We start from the raw sequence: 12718 nt of genomic DNA, 5'->3' as shown, positions 1-12718 counted from the left end.
GAGGGGCAGGGGGGGTTGGATAGAGGGCAGGGGAGTTCGGAGTGATGGTCAAGGGGTGGGAGTGTGGATAGGGGTCGGGGCGGTCAGAGGGCGAGGAACAGGGTGGTTGAATGGGGGCAGGGGTCCCGGGGGGGGCAGTCAGGAAGGAGGGGGGCAATGAGGGGTAGGGGTTCCAGGGGCAGTCAGGGAGAAGGGGTGGTTGGATGGGGGTAGTCAGGAAGGAGGGGGGGTTGGATGGGGCAGCGGGGGGCAGTCAGGGGACAGGGAGAAGTGGGGGTGGATGGGGTAGGGGTCCCAGAGGGGCCATCAGGGAACAGTGGGGGTTGGATGGGGCAAGAGTCCGGGGAGGCCATCAGGGGGCCAGGCCATGGCCCCCTCCCCTAACTGGCTCTCCATACAATTTCCAAAACCCAATGCGGCCCTCAGGCCAAAAAGTTTGCCTGCCCCTGCTCTAGCTGATATATTAGTGGGGAACACATGCTTTAATACTTCTACGTGGACGTTGAATCTGCAATCTGAAGGAGAGACTGTGGCCACAGTTCTGCATGGCGTGCAAAGGGGTGGGATGGGAGGAGCACAGGAAACTCTCCCTTTTATGCCCTCCAGGCAGAGGCCAGCCATAAGTGCAGTCACACCACTCCCCTGACTACAACGCTTGCTCCCGACTTGTGCCCCCACAGCCGCTGGCCGATTTGAAGGCCAAAATGAAGAAGCAGGAGTTGGCAGGGCTGTAGCCCCACCCCTTCCAAACCGACCAGCAGAGGTGGCTGTCTGTGCACAGTACCCTTTTAAGGGTGCTGAAGTGGGTGTGCTCCCCCTGTGCAGTAGGGAGCCCCAGGAGGTATCATGGGGAAGTGCCTCCCAGAGTTCCCCCTGTCCAGCACCCCTACAACATGAAACTACGCCAGACAGGCACAACTGCACTGTTAGCAGACAAAGATTACACAGGGAAAGAACGGAGTGGGATGCACTCCCAACATGCTCTTGTAGATGGTTTGTGAGAGTAACTCCAGAAAACAGGCAGCGTTATATTGTGAACACTGGTAGACTAGGTTCTGTTGTAAGCTGCTGATTATTTTAAGAGTCAGTCTCCTGAAAAGGCAAACTCACTTCCTCGTCAAATAACCTACATGAAATTATTAAGATTTGTAAGTCTGAAAGTGGCATAGAATATCTATTGCACTACAGGTCTAAGGTCAGTTTCAGGTGGGTCTTTTGATTGTTGGTAACAAGGCTCTCAGAAACCGTCTGGGGCACTTCAAAACAGCCAAAATGCATCTAGAGGAAGTCAGAATTACTGTAAGTATTAGGCTTCTATATCTATTACCGCCAGCTCCCCTCCCACCCTTTCGTTCACATACCTACCAACACAGTTTTCTGTGCTGTTATTCCGGAGAGCAACACCACAGATTCTTGTTAGTTCCTCAATAACATCACAGCTCTGATGAACCAGGGTTTCATGTGCTGTAGCAGAATGGAATAGAACTGAGATAGCATCAGAGGAAATGCTGTCCTTTGATGACATTACAGCGAAATGAGTGACAGGGCATCACTACAGAAGGGAGGCAGTGCCCTCTCTGCTTGTGGGCAGATTCCAGAATCCCCCCAAAATGTAAGGATGGGTGTACTTGGAACTTTGTGGGGCTATCGAGGTTATATACAGGAAAGGCATACCAACCTGTTTCCATCCCAGCTAGCTTGATGAAATATAGCTTTTGTAGTGCTAATGAGGCCAATACACCATCAAATTAGGCCTGAATAAAGACTGGGAGTGGATGGGTCACTACAAGAACTAATTTCCCTCTACTGATACTCACACCTTCTTGTCAACTGTTTGAAATGGGCCCCTTTGATTGCATTGGCCTCATTAGCACTACAAAAATGATTTTTCCTCCCTTGGTATTCACCCCTTCTTGTCAACTGTTGAGAATAGGCCACTTCCACCTTAATTGAATTGGTTCATTAGCACTGACCCCCTACTTGGTACGGCAACTCCCATCTTTTCATGGGCTGCCTATTTATACCTGCCTACTTTGTATTTTCCACTCCATGCATCTGATGAAGTGGGTTTTAACCCACAAAAGCTTATGCCCAAATAAATTTGTTAGTCTCTAAGGTGCCACGAGAAGTCCTCGTTGTTTTTGCTGATACAGACTAACACGGCTACCACTCTGAAACCTATGCACACAAAGGACACTTCACCAGGAATCTAGACTTCCACATTAGTCTTGGATTGGATTCCAATTGTGCCGTATGGATTCATAAAAATAGGACTGGGACAATGGATTGGCATGCAGTGTTGTTGTAGCTGTATTGGTCACAGGATATTAGAGAGACAAGGTGGGTGAGGTAATATCTTTTATAGGACCAACTTCTGTTGGTGAGAGAGACAAGCTTTCAAGCTACATGCAGCTCTTCCTCAGGACTGGAAAAGACTCAGAGTGTCACAGCTACATACAAGATTGAACAGATAATTTAGCATAAGTAGTTAGCACATATTCTAAGGGACTATTCAAGGTGAAGTGGCCCATTAACACTCCTGTTCTCATAGGACAAAAAGGAGGGTTAGTAGGTTGCAGATTATTGTAATAAGCCATAAATCCAGTGTCTTTATTAAGACCATGATTTTTAGTGTCTGGCAAAGTTATGACTTTAAGCTCCAGGCTCGTCTTTTGAAAATCTTGTGCAGGTTTCCCTTGTGGAGGACTGATGGGTCACATACAGAGTGATCGCTTTATGAAAAGTTTCAGAGTAGCAATCATGTTAGTCTGTATCCGCAAAAAGAAAAGGAGGACTTGTGGCACTTTAGAGACTAACAAATTTATTTGAGCATAAGCTTTCGTAAGCTACAACTCACTTCATCGGATGCATGCAGTGGAAAATACAGTGGGGAGATTTTATATACACAGAGAACATGAAACAATGGGCATTATCATACACACTGTAACGAGAGGTTTCAGAGTAACAGCCGTGTTAGTCTGTATTCGCAAAAAGAAAAGGAGTACTTGTGGCACCTTAGAGACTAACCAATTTATTAGAGCATGAGCTTTCGTGAGCTACACCTCACTTCATCGGATCAGAGTGATCACGAGATCACCGGATCATGAGAGTGATCAGGTAAGGTGAGCTATTACCAGCAGGAGAGCGGGGGCTGGGGGGAACCTTTTGTAGTGATAATCAAGGTGGGTCATTTCCAGCAGTTGACAAGAACGTCTGAGGAACAGTGGGGAGGGGGAGAAAATAAACATGGGAAAATAGTTTTACTTTGTGTAATGACCCATCCACTCCCGTCTTAGTTTGCAAATTAATTCCAATTCAGCAGTCTTTTGTTGGAGTCTGTTTTTGAACAGTTCTTTTTTGTTGAAGAATTGCGACTTTTAGATCTGTAATTGAGTGACCAAAGAGATTGAAGTGTTCTCCGACTGGTTTTTGAATGTTATAATTCTTGATGTCTGATTTGTGTCCATTTATTCTTTTACGTAGAGACTGTCCAGTTTGGCCAATGTACATGGCAGAGGGGCATTGCTGGCACATGATGGCATATATCACATTGGTAAATGTGTAGGTGAACGAGCCTCTGATGGTGTGGCTGATGTGATTAGGCTCTATGATGGTGTCATCTAAATAGATATGTGGACACAGTTGGCAATGGGCTTTGTTGCAAGGATAGGTTCCTGAGTTAGTGTTTTTGTTGTGTGGTTGCTGGTGAGTATTTGCTTCAGGTTGGAGGGCTGTCTGTAAGCGAGGACTGGCCTGTCTCCCAAGATCTGTGAGAGTGATGGATCATCCTTCAGGATAGGTTGTAGAGCCTTGTACAGAGGAAGTATTTCAATAGCTTTAATTTCATTTCAAGAGGATTTCAAGAGCCAGCACTGTGTAGCCTTTTATCAAGGGTTACGTTATCATAAGCATAAAACTTCTTCTTTTAATATATCTTTTGAGTTTTTTCAAAGCAACCAATTTCCTTTGGAAATGCTTCCATTACAGCATATGCCATGCCCTGTGAGAAAGGGTTTAATCCATGCTGCTGCTGCTGCCTATTGTGTCAAAAAAGAGCAATGCAAATATTCATGCTATTCAGAAACAGGAGCTACAGTGCAGAGAATGGCTTCCTGGTTGCATAGTAACTATCCAAACCTAACTGCATTTGCACGCACACATCACCAAAACCTTCTAATAATTTTTGGTAGCATATTTCAAAGATTGATTAGGCAGTCTTTCATAACTGCCTGAATGGTTCTATTAATTTGTCACTGTTCTCAGTTCCTTTAAGGTACCTTAGGTTTGGGTTTATATTAACCTGAGATCCTTTTTCATACTGCTCCATGTTAATGGAGTTCAGTTTAACATTCAAGGGCTGTTTTGCCCACCTCTTTGCTGCGGCCTTAAAATTTGATCATGAGAATGTTCTCCATTAAAAAGTCAACATTGCCAATGGAAATTATATCGTTCATGCAGAGCCAAACTGTACCCCTACATGTAGGGAGAAGGAAATCCCATGAGGTCCCCTCACAGAGCACTTTCCTCTTCATCTTTTGGGGTTGGCCCCTGCAGAAAAAAGCCAAGGCCTGGGCCACAAATCTCTGTGCAATGTCACTGTACCTCCACAACTGCAGACCCAGATCCCCACAGCATAGCTCAGTTGGAGCCATTCAGTCTCAGACATCCTTGACTGCAGCTGCCCAAGACCCCCTTTCAAAAGGGGGATCCCTACCACAGAGGGGAAAGCAAAGGGGACCTCTGACTGCATTAAACTTTGAGGGCAATTCTCCATTGCGAGCATAGAGGGGAAGCCATGCACATCACCTTGGCTCCATCTCTGACCCACCCCTTCTCTCTTGAGCTACCTGCTTCAGTTTCCTACCCCATGTAGATCCCCATACCCAAAACCCCTCCAGTCGAAGGAGGGGTTTCTGCTTTTTATATGTGGTGGGTGGGACATGCACTGAAAGGACCCTTTGAAGGTGAATCACAAGAGGACTATTTGGAGCACATTTATTTCCAACCTAAACACAGGAGAAGATTGTGGCAATCCCAGATACCTCTGTACAGTGACCATGGGCTAATGCTGCCTTTCTAATTGCAGCTCCTGTACCACTGCAGGGTGGGGGCTGATATATTTTTTTCATCTGGAAAGTGCTACTCCTAACGTAGCGCTTCAAGAAAAACGATGCCCTTGTTTTAGCAAGTTCCCTACGTACTACTTGCCAGAGGTAGATTTGAGACAAGCATCAGATCATAGGGCTTTGTGCCGGTATGCATAAGAACACAAGGGCACTCCATCCAGCGGGTCCCTGGTAAACACGTATGCCTTGTGCCATTAGTAAAATTCTTCACTGTACCAGTCTAACACGGCAGTGATATTAAGCACAGACTTCCTGTTTTGTGGCATTTCTCACATTCCTAGCTTTTTTGGGAAAAAGGACCCTACCATATTATGTTTCAAAACATGACGCTAGAAGTCACTGCATGTTCAGTTTGCCGTACTGTAGCTGTGCAGAGTTTAGCTAAGCTCTGCAATGACTTCCTGTAATTGGAGCTAAGTGAAGCAATTTTCAAGAAAAGCGAAACTGATGATGAATTTGGGCTTTTTGCCTGGTGTATAAAAAGGCAACATAAAAAAAAAACAAAAACAGGTTCTCTGTAGCTTACTTTCATCAGTGAAACTAAACAAACAAAGCAAAAACAAACCTCTAAACGTTCCTGAAGGACACAGTGCAATGTGTGTTTGCTGCAGTAAATCCTGATGAGCTGGATTAAGTAATCACCAGACAGGACAGAAACTGTCCAATTTGAAAAGAGGCGCTTGCTTTCACATGTGAACCAAAAGAAACAGAACAGAAATACGGAGGATATGATGTAAAGAGATGAACAGACTAAAATTAGCTAGCATGCTTACTTGTTCTGAAGTGTTTTTAAGTTCTTTTCTTTGTTTTATTGAGAAGCCAACAGGGCACTGGGTGGTATGGAATTAGCACAGGGTAGAGGTGGGCAGCTATTATAAAACTAGAGATTCTCTCTGTTTCTGGTTTTGGGGACATCTTCCAAAATGCAGTTCTGTAAAAACTGGGAAACCAAGCATCAGCTAAACCTCAGGACTTAAAAGTTTCCTTTGGGTCATTTCTGCTCACCAATTGATCTGCGAATGGCATTTGAGGAGCTAACAAGGGGAAAGACTAACAGCCCAGGAAACTCTAACTGAGGTTTCAGAGTGGAGGCTGGCTCAGCTGAAATAACGAAGCCTTCAACAGCTCTTAGGGAGCTTGCACAGGAAGATCCTTATCATCCTGCTGCACAATGAGAGCACGTGCCTGACTCTGGAGGGTCACATTTATATGTACTCGCTAATAAAATCCGAAGAGCGAATACCCAATCACTGCCCATCCCAGGTTTTTTTCCCCTCAGCCTTCCAACATATTTTTGCTTTGTGAAGACTATGCCGATTCCTCCCTTCGTCCCTGCAGCAGCATTGGATGCCCTCCTCTCCTCCCACTGCTTCACTCCCTTTTCCTTTGAACACTAGGAAGAATGGAAAGGTGATACGTCTCATCACCTACTGTCCATTTTCAGTTGTCTTACAAGTGGGTGCTGCTCAAAATTTGCAAAATGTAAATGAAATGCATGAACCACAAGCAAAGCTTTTGTCAGGATGGGAAATTAATTCACTGTCTTTTGAGCCCCCTGGCAAGAAGCACATGAACAGAACAGTATGTAAGAGTTCAACTGGGCTGCAAACACAAAGCTGGATTATTTTCTCTACCGTGCTATTGTTGATCTCAGCAGAGCTATTTATAGCGTGCACTGCAATTTCCCCATGTACTTTGGATTTTGCAACTGAAAATGGAAAAAACAAGTTTTATCGTCAACATAGTTTAGTGTGATCTTCAATTCAGCATGAACCTTACAATAGAAAGTTTTTTTTCTAGGCAGAGGAATGAAGCAAAGCCAGGCACTTAGGAGGTGCATCTGAAGGAAGGATTTTGCTGTTAATGGGGAATGGGTGTGTAAAGACCAACCTTCACTGTCCATCATGATCCCACTGTCTCCACCTACCCTTCCCACCCTCTAGAGGTCTAACTGAGACATAGACTGTAGATACATAACACGCAATGTGTAGGTTACTGTTTCGCAATACGACAGAGTTTCCCATACCGTAGGCTGTGGTTCACTGTCCAGAGAGCACTTCCAGTCAGTCTGTAGAGAACAGAAGGGTCACAGGCTGTTGACCCTTCTCCTTGTTTCCACATGTCCAACTGAATTTTTAAAAATGCTTAATTACATTAAATAATTTATGAACATTATTTTCCATGCTGGTAATTGTTGTAGTTGCCACAGGGCTGTCATATGAATGTGAACAGGAGGGAGAAAGGGTCCACTTGACAGAAATAAGGGGAGAGAAGGTCCACAAGTCAATCTCACCATTAATATGTGATCCACCCCAGCAATAAGGGCCAGATTAAGTCAATAGGTGTCTTTCTATTAACTCAAATAGGAATTGTATCAGGCCCTAAGTGATGAGGAACAGTTCAATTAGAAAGTAAAAGAGTTCTTTAGGGCTACGTGTAATAATTGTACGATCAGTTCCAAGGTCACTAAAGAATCTATTGCAGTTGACATTAGTCCCAAGTTTACAGGTAGAAACCAACAAAATCTAATGTACATTTTCTTCAAATGAATGTAAATTTACTGCATGGCTGTGAATTAGTTGTTGGCCTAGAGAGTTTAAAGGATGTTTTCTGATTGTTTTCTTGCCCTTGAGTAAAATTTCAGTTAGTGTGAGATTTAGTGATGAGGTTACAGCCTTCCTTATTGCAAGGTAGGACTATTAAGAAAGAAAAAAAAAACATCCCAGAGTCAAACAGGATGTGGTAGGAGTGAGAAAAAAGAAGAGGTGTTCTAGGTGGAAAAGGGTGGGAAATAAGACAGAAGAGAAGGACTGTGCTAGAAAAGAAGAAGTATTAGTCAAAAGGAAACTTCAAGAATAGGAAGCCATTAAAAAACAAATACTTCGCTGCTAAGTAATTCAAAGGAAAATTTAAAATGAAAATTTCAAGACTACTGCAAAACTCTCAATAACTAGGATTGCACAAATCTGATTTACCCTGTGACTATGGAAAAAAATGCGAGCTTTCTTCATTGTCTGTCTGGTTGAGGAATGTGGATGATGTTAGGGTAGATTTTCAAAGGCACTAATAGGAATTAGGCATCCAACTCCTACTGACTTTTCCTGGGAGTTGGGTAGCAAACTATCCTTTAGGTCTTTGAAAATCTCCCTATTGTCTTTATTTGCCAGTATAAGCTCACATAACACAAAGCCAGAATTACAGTATATACGATTATATCATGGACTGTATGAAATCAATAGGTCATGTAAAATTTTCTTTAGATATGCAGAAGATATATAAAAAGGCTAACCTGCTGCAATCTGTCCACTACAAATGATCTGAAATGCACATTTTCAATAGGACGGCAACCCAGCTAAACCTGCAAGCATAATTTTTCAGATCCAGTTCTTGCAGGCATAAAAGCTCAGATTTGTGCAGGCAAACGGCAAATAATGCACATGCAAATAATGCAGTCAGCCATCAAACTACTCAGTTTCCAGACATAAATCTAGTTGCACGTACAATTTACACCTGAAAATTTTTGAAGGTAAAAAACTATGGAAACGTGACTAGTGGCAGTTAGAGAAGTGTTTTTGGAATTTGCAATATATTACACATGCATATGTAAGAATTTTACATGGGTATATTTAAGAAATTGTATTATCTTCTCAACTCTTCACTTCTGAACATGTAAACTCTAAGGGTAAAATTCTGGCCCCACTGATGTCAATGGAAAAACTCTCATTGACTTCAGTGGGGGCAGGATTTCACCCTTAGGATTTTTTAACTAATACTCTCTAACTTGCAGACATAGCACAGACTTTTCCTCTATTAACATTAGTTAACCCATTTTATTATGAGAGAAAATTAAATTCATGCTTTTGCTAAAAGCATCATGGTTGCCAATGCCTGTTTTAAAATTATGCACAAGGTCCCCCTGACATTAACTGCTGATAGAAGCGGCAGAAATTTGCAGCATCCTTACTCAATATGATAGATCTTAACCCATTTGAAGTAGCTCTTTTTTTGTTAGAACAATATTCATGGTGGCCTCGTTGTGGTATAACGAGGCATGCAGGTGTGCACGGCACTTTTCCTTGCTTAGACCTTTTTAAACAACATAACAAAAAGTGCACACGCACACACACAAATTCATCCCAGCTGTCCTCTTTGACATGCCGCTGATTTTAGCGCTTCATCATTGTATCAAGGCTGGTGCTTTGAAGCAGAGCCTGAACAAAGTGTGCCACTTGGTAGTCATGGTAGCTGGGTTTTTTTAAAAAATAAGCTTTTTCACAGTGTATAAAAAGGTGATTTTTTTTTTAAGATGCATGTGCTCTATATGAGTTTCTCCTCCACTCCATCACAGTTGGTTAACAAAAACATAGGACAAAAGCCTGAAAGCACAGTCCCTATCCCCCACCCCCAGCACGTGTAGTCTTTAAAACCCAGCTTTGTACTCACCATAGCTGGGCTCTGTCAGTCGTCCTGTGTTCACTGCTGGACAACCACCCCAGCCTTTCCTGCTGGGGTACAACCCCGCTCGTCCCAGCAGGAACTCTCACGGCCTCTCTGCTGAAAGCATCCTTGCCAGGGGAGCATCCCTCACTGTTCTGGGCCCTCTCATGATTCCTCTGTGACCCACTTCTCGGTAAGGAGACCTCAGCAAATAAGCTGCTCCACTGCTCACCCTTCCATCAGCCTTCTCTGGCCCTGGGCTCTGCCTTGCTGGTTTATTGCCAAAACGTATCTCCTGCCGCTGCCACTGCTGCCTTCGGTCCTGGCTCTCTGGCGTGGAGATGTTAGCCAGCAAACCTCTCTTGCGGCTCTCTTGCCTTTAGCCCTCTCCCAGGAACCACTTTCTCCCTCTGGGAGCTCTCATCTCCTGTTCCTCCTGACTGAACCAGTCTGCTCTACCGCTCTGGGTCTCTTTCTCACCATGTCTCCCATACCCCCCCCCCATGTGCAGCCCACCCTCTTAAATGGTGCAAACAAGGAGCCCCTGGACTGGAACAGGAGCGCTGAGCCCAGTGGCATTTAGTGGGTCAGCTGCCCAGAGCACTATAAAAGGATGCTACAGCCCTGCCTTTACTGCTCAGTGAGTTTAAAGGGCAGTTGTACTAAAAGGTTGTCGTTTTCAGGTTTGAAAAGCTCAGTATGAGTTATAGGCCAAGCCAATTGTTTTTGAAAATAAAATAGTTGTTAGCCATCTGTAGTGTAACATTCACCCTGACCTCCTGGGTGCAGACAGATACTGCTGAACACATCAGCAGTACAGCCTGTGTCTACACTGGAAATGTCTAAGTCAGTGTCTGTTGCTGCTGGTTAACCTGAAGATGAGCAGCAGGGCATTCGCTGCAAGATCTTTTATTCCTCCACATTAACTCTTCATAATGGCTGTCTGAGGGTGGGGAAGTGTTAGAATTGGATCCAGCTACCTTCGTTGTCACTAGGAAGAGCCAAGCACACCTGCAGTAAGTCCTGGAGGCCAAGAGAGATGGATGAAAAGGATTCAGGCAGCTACATGGAGAGAGGAGTCTCTTTTTAAATGTAAACTCCCCCTCTGACCACAAATTAACCTCTTAATCCTGACAACAGCTTCTCTTTCTCAGCTCCATTCACAGGACAGAGGCTGGAACCCTCTCTGAGTTGAAATGGGTGACCATGGCTGCTACACATAAAAATTTCTCATTGAATCTACTCATTAAGTTTTTGTTGTTCTTGTTAAAACATGCTTTATTTTAATGAATTTTCAGTGAAATAGAGTGCACAGAAGCACCCACTCTAAATAGTCTGAATTTGTCATCACCATCAGGTAATCTTTGGAATTTTCAGTGCAGGCAGTTCTGGAGATCACATGTTTGGTAGGCTTTACCCTCAACTGAAGTGTAAAGCCAGGCATTATTGGTCTTCCCACAGAGCTTTACAAAATGTGACCGAGGGTCTATGCAGAAGAATTGCGAATATATTACAATTGTAAGCTCAGAAATTCACACTGTATTAATTGTAAGTTATATGCATTACAGTTTAAATTATAAATTGTAATTATGGGTCAGCCAAAACTTGAATTTCTTGAACTATTTGAAATTTGCACATCAAATGAAGACATCTGGAAACAATTATGAACAACATGGCAGAATTTTGTAATTTGTTTGTGGATGGATTTTCAAATGGGAACAATGAAATTTATCAAATACATTATTTATTGTGAAATTTTCAGTCATCACTAAGAGCTAATGCAGTTAGATCACTTTTAAATTCAATGAAAAGTAAGAGAAAACCCTGAGAAATGTACTTAAAATCTAGGGTGGGGGAGAGAATCACTGACATTTTTGTTTGAGCCCAGAGCACAGTATGGTAATTTAGCCTTGTAGCAGCGCTGTAACATTTCTTACAAGTACACCCAAAAAAAATTGCCCAGGATTAACCTTTGATTTAAGAGAGCAACCTGACAACACTCCCTCATCTTGTTTAATTGAAAAAGTAATTATTTCAAATTTTAAAATCAAATTTCATTTACCCACAGAGACTAACACTGCTCATTTTTACCTTCTGTTTTTCTGTCCAGTAAGAACATTTGGGGCATGACTAGTGGAACAGCGTACTGTATGAACCTCAAATGTGTATGCGCTTTGTCAAGTTGATCATCGCTTTGTTTTTTTATCTGAACAAGATACAGTCAACTTTAAAAATATGCAGCTATATCTTCTACAAATAGTCTGATGAGTGTTGTCTTGAACAGCTATAACAGGTTTGTGATTTCAACAGCTGAGATGGGCTGTCATCTCATGTGGTATCTGGGAGAGGGAGAAGTAATATGGGTTGTATGTACTTCCCCGGGTAAGATTCAGTGTGCAGAGCCACTCTACACTATTGCAGTGACAAAAGGAAACAACCTCCTTTTCACTCTCCCCAGGCTCCTGCCATTTGGAGCCCAGTGGAAGAGAGAAATAGGACAAGAGGTTTCTCTCTTTCCATTCTCCCTCAAGCATGCAGCCACTTGGAAAAGAGAGCTTCATAGCAACAATAGGCAGTTTTTCATAAGGGCCAGAAAACAGCCTTGCAGCATGCAAGCAGTACAGAGCAGCTGCCCTAGGGAGCTCCAGAGAAGAAAGGACCTTGGAGCAAGAGCTAACAGCAGAAATAACCAGCGACATTAATTCAGCTAAATAAACCAACTGAATCACAATGTCGAATGATCCCTAGCCTTTACACAGGTGAATGGAGGGAGCACGGAAGGATTGGTTATTCAAATATCTTTTCAAATACTTTACAGTGCTTGACTGTAAATATTCCAAATTTGAGCTGTGTTACTTGCTTGTGACTGATGAAACGGGGAACAGAAACAATGGCACATGATCTAAGAAGATTAGCATGCATGCAGTATTGGCACTCACGGGTGTGACTATCATTTTGCTTGTTAAATGGAGTCAAACCCAGGACCCCCAAAGTTATGAGCATAAGCCTCTAGCTCGAGCTACAGGGCTGAATCGCCGCAGTGGTAACTGTAGCAGACTCAGTTTCTATGGATCAGACACAACCGGGGATGCAGCAAGGCATACACTGAACAGTGGGTTACACATGCTTGCTTAAACTTTAATGTCTGCAATTCT

This window comes from Lepidochelys kempii, chromosome 8, assembly GCF_965140265.1.
Source record: "Lepidochelys kempii isolate rLepKem1 chromosome 8, rLepKem1.hap2, whole genome shotgun sequence".
NCBI classification, from domain to species: domain Eukaryota; kingdom Metazoa; phylum Chordata; order Testudines; family Cheloniidae; genus Lepidochelys; species Lepidochelys kempii.
Note: the sequence above shows the minus strand (reverse complement) of the source record.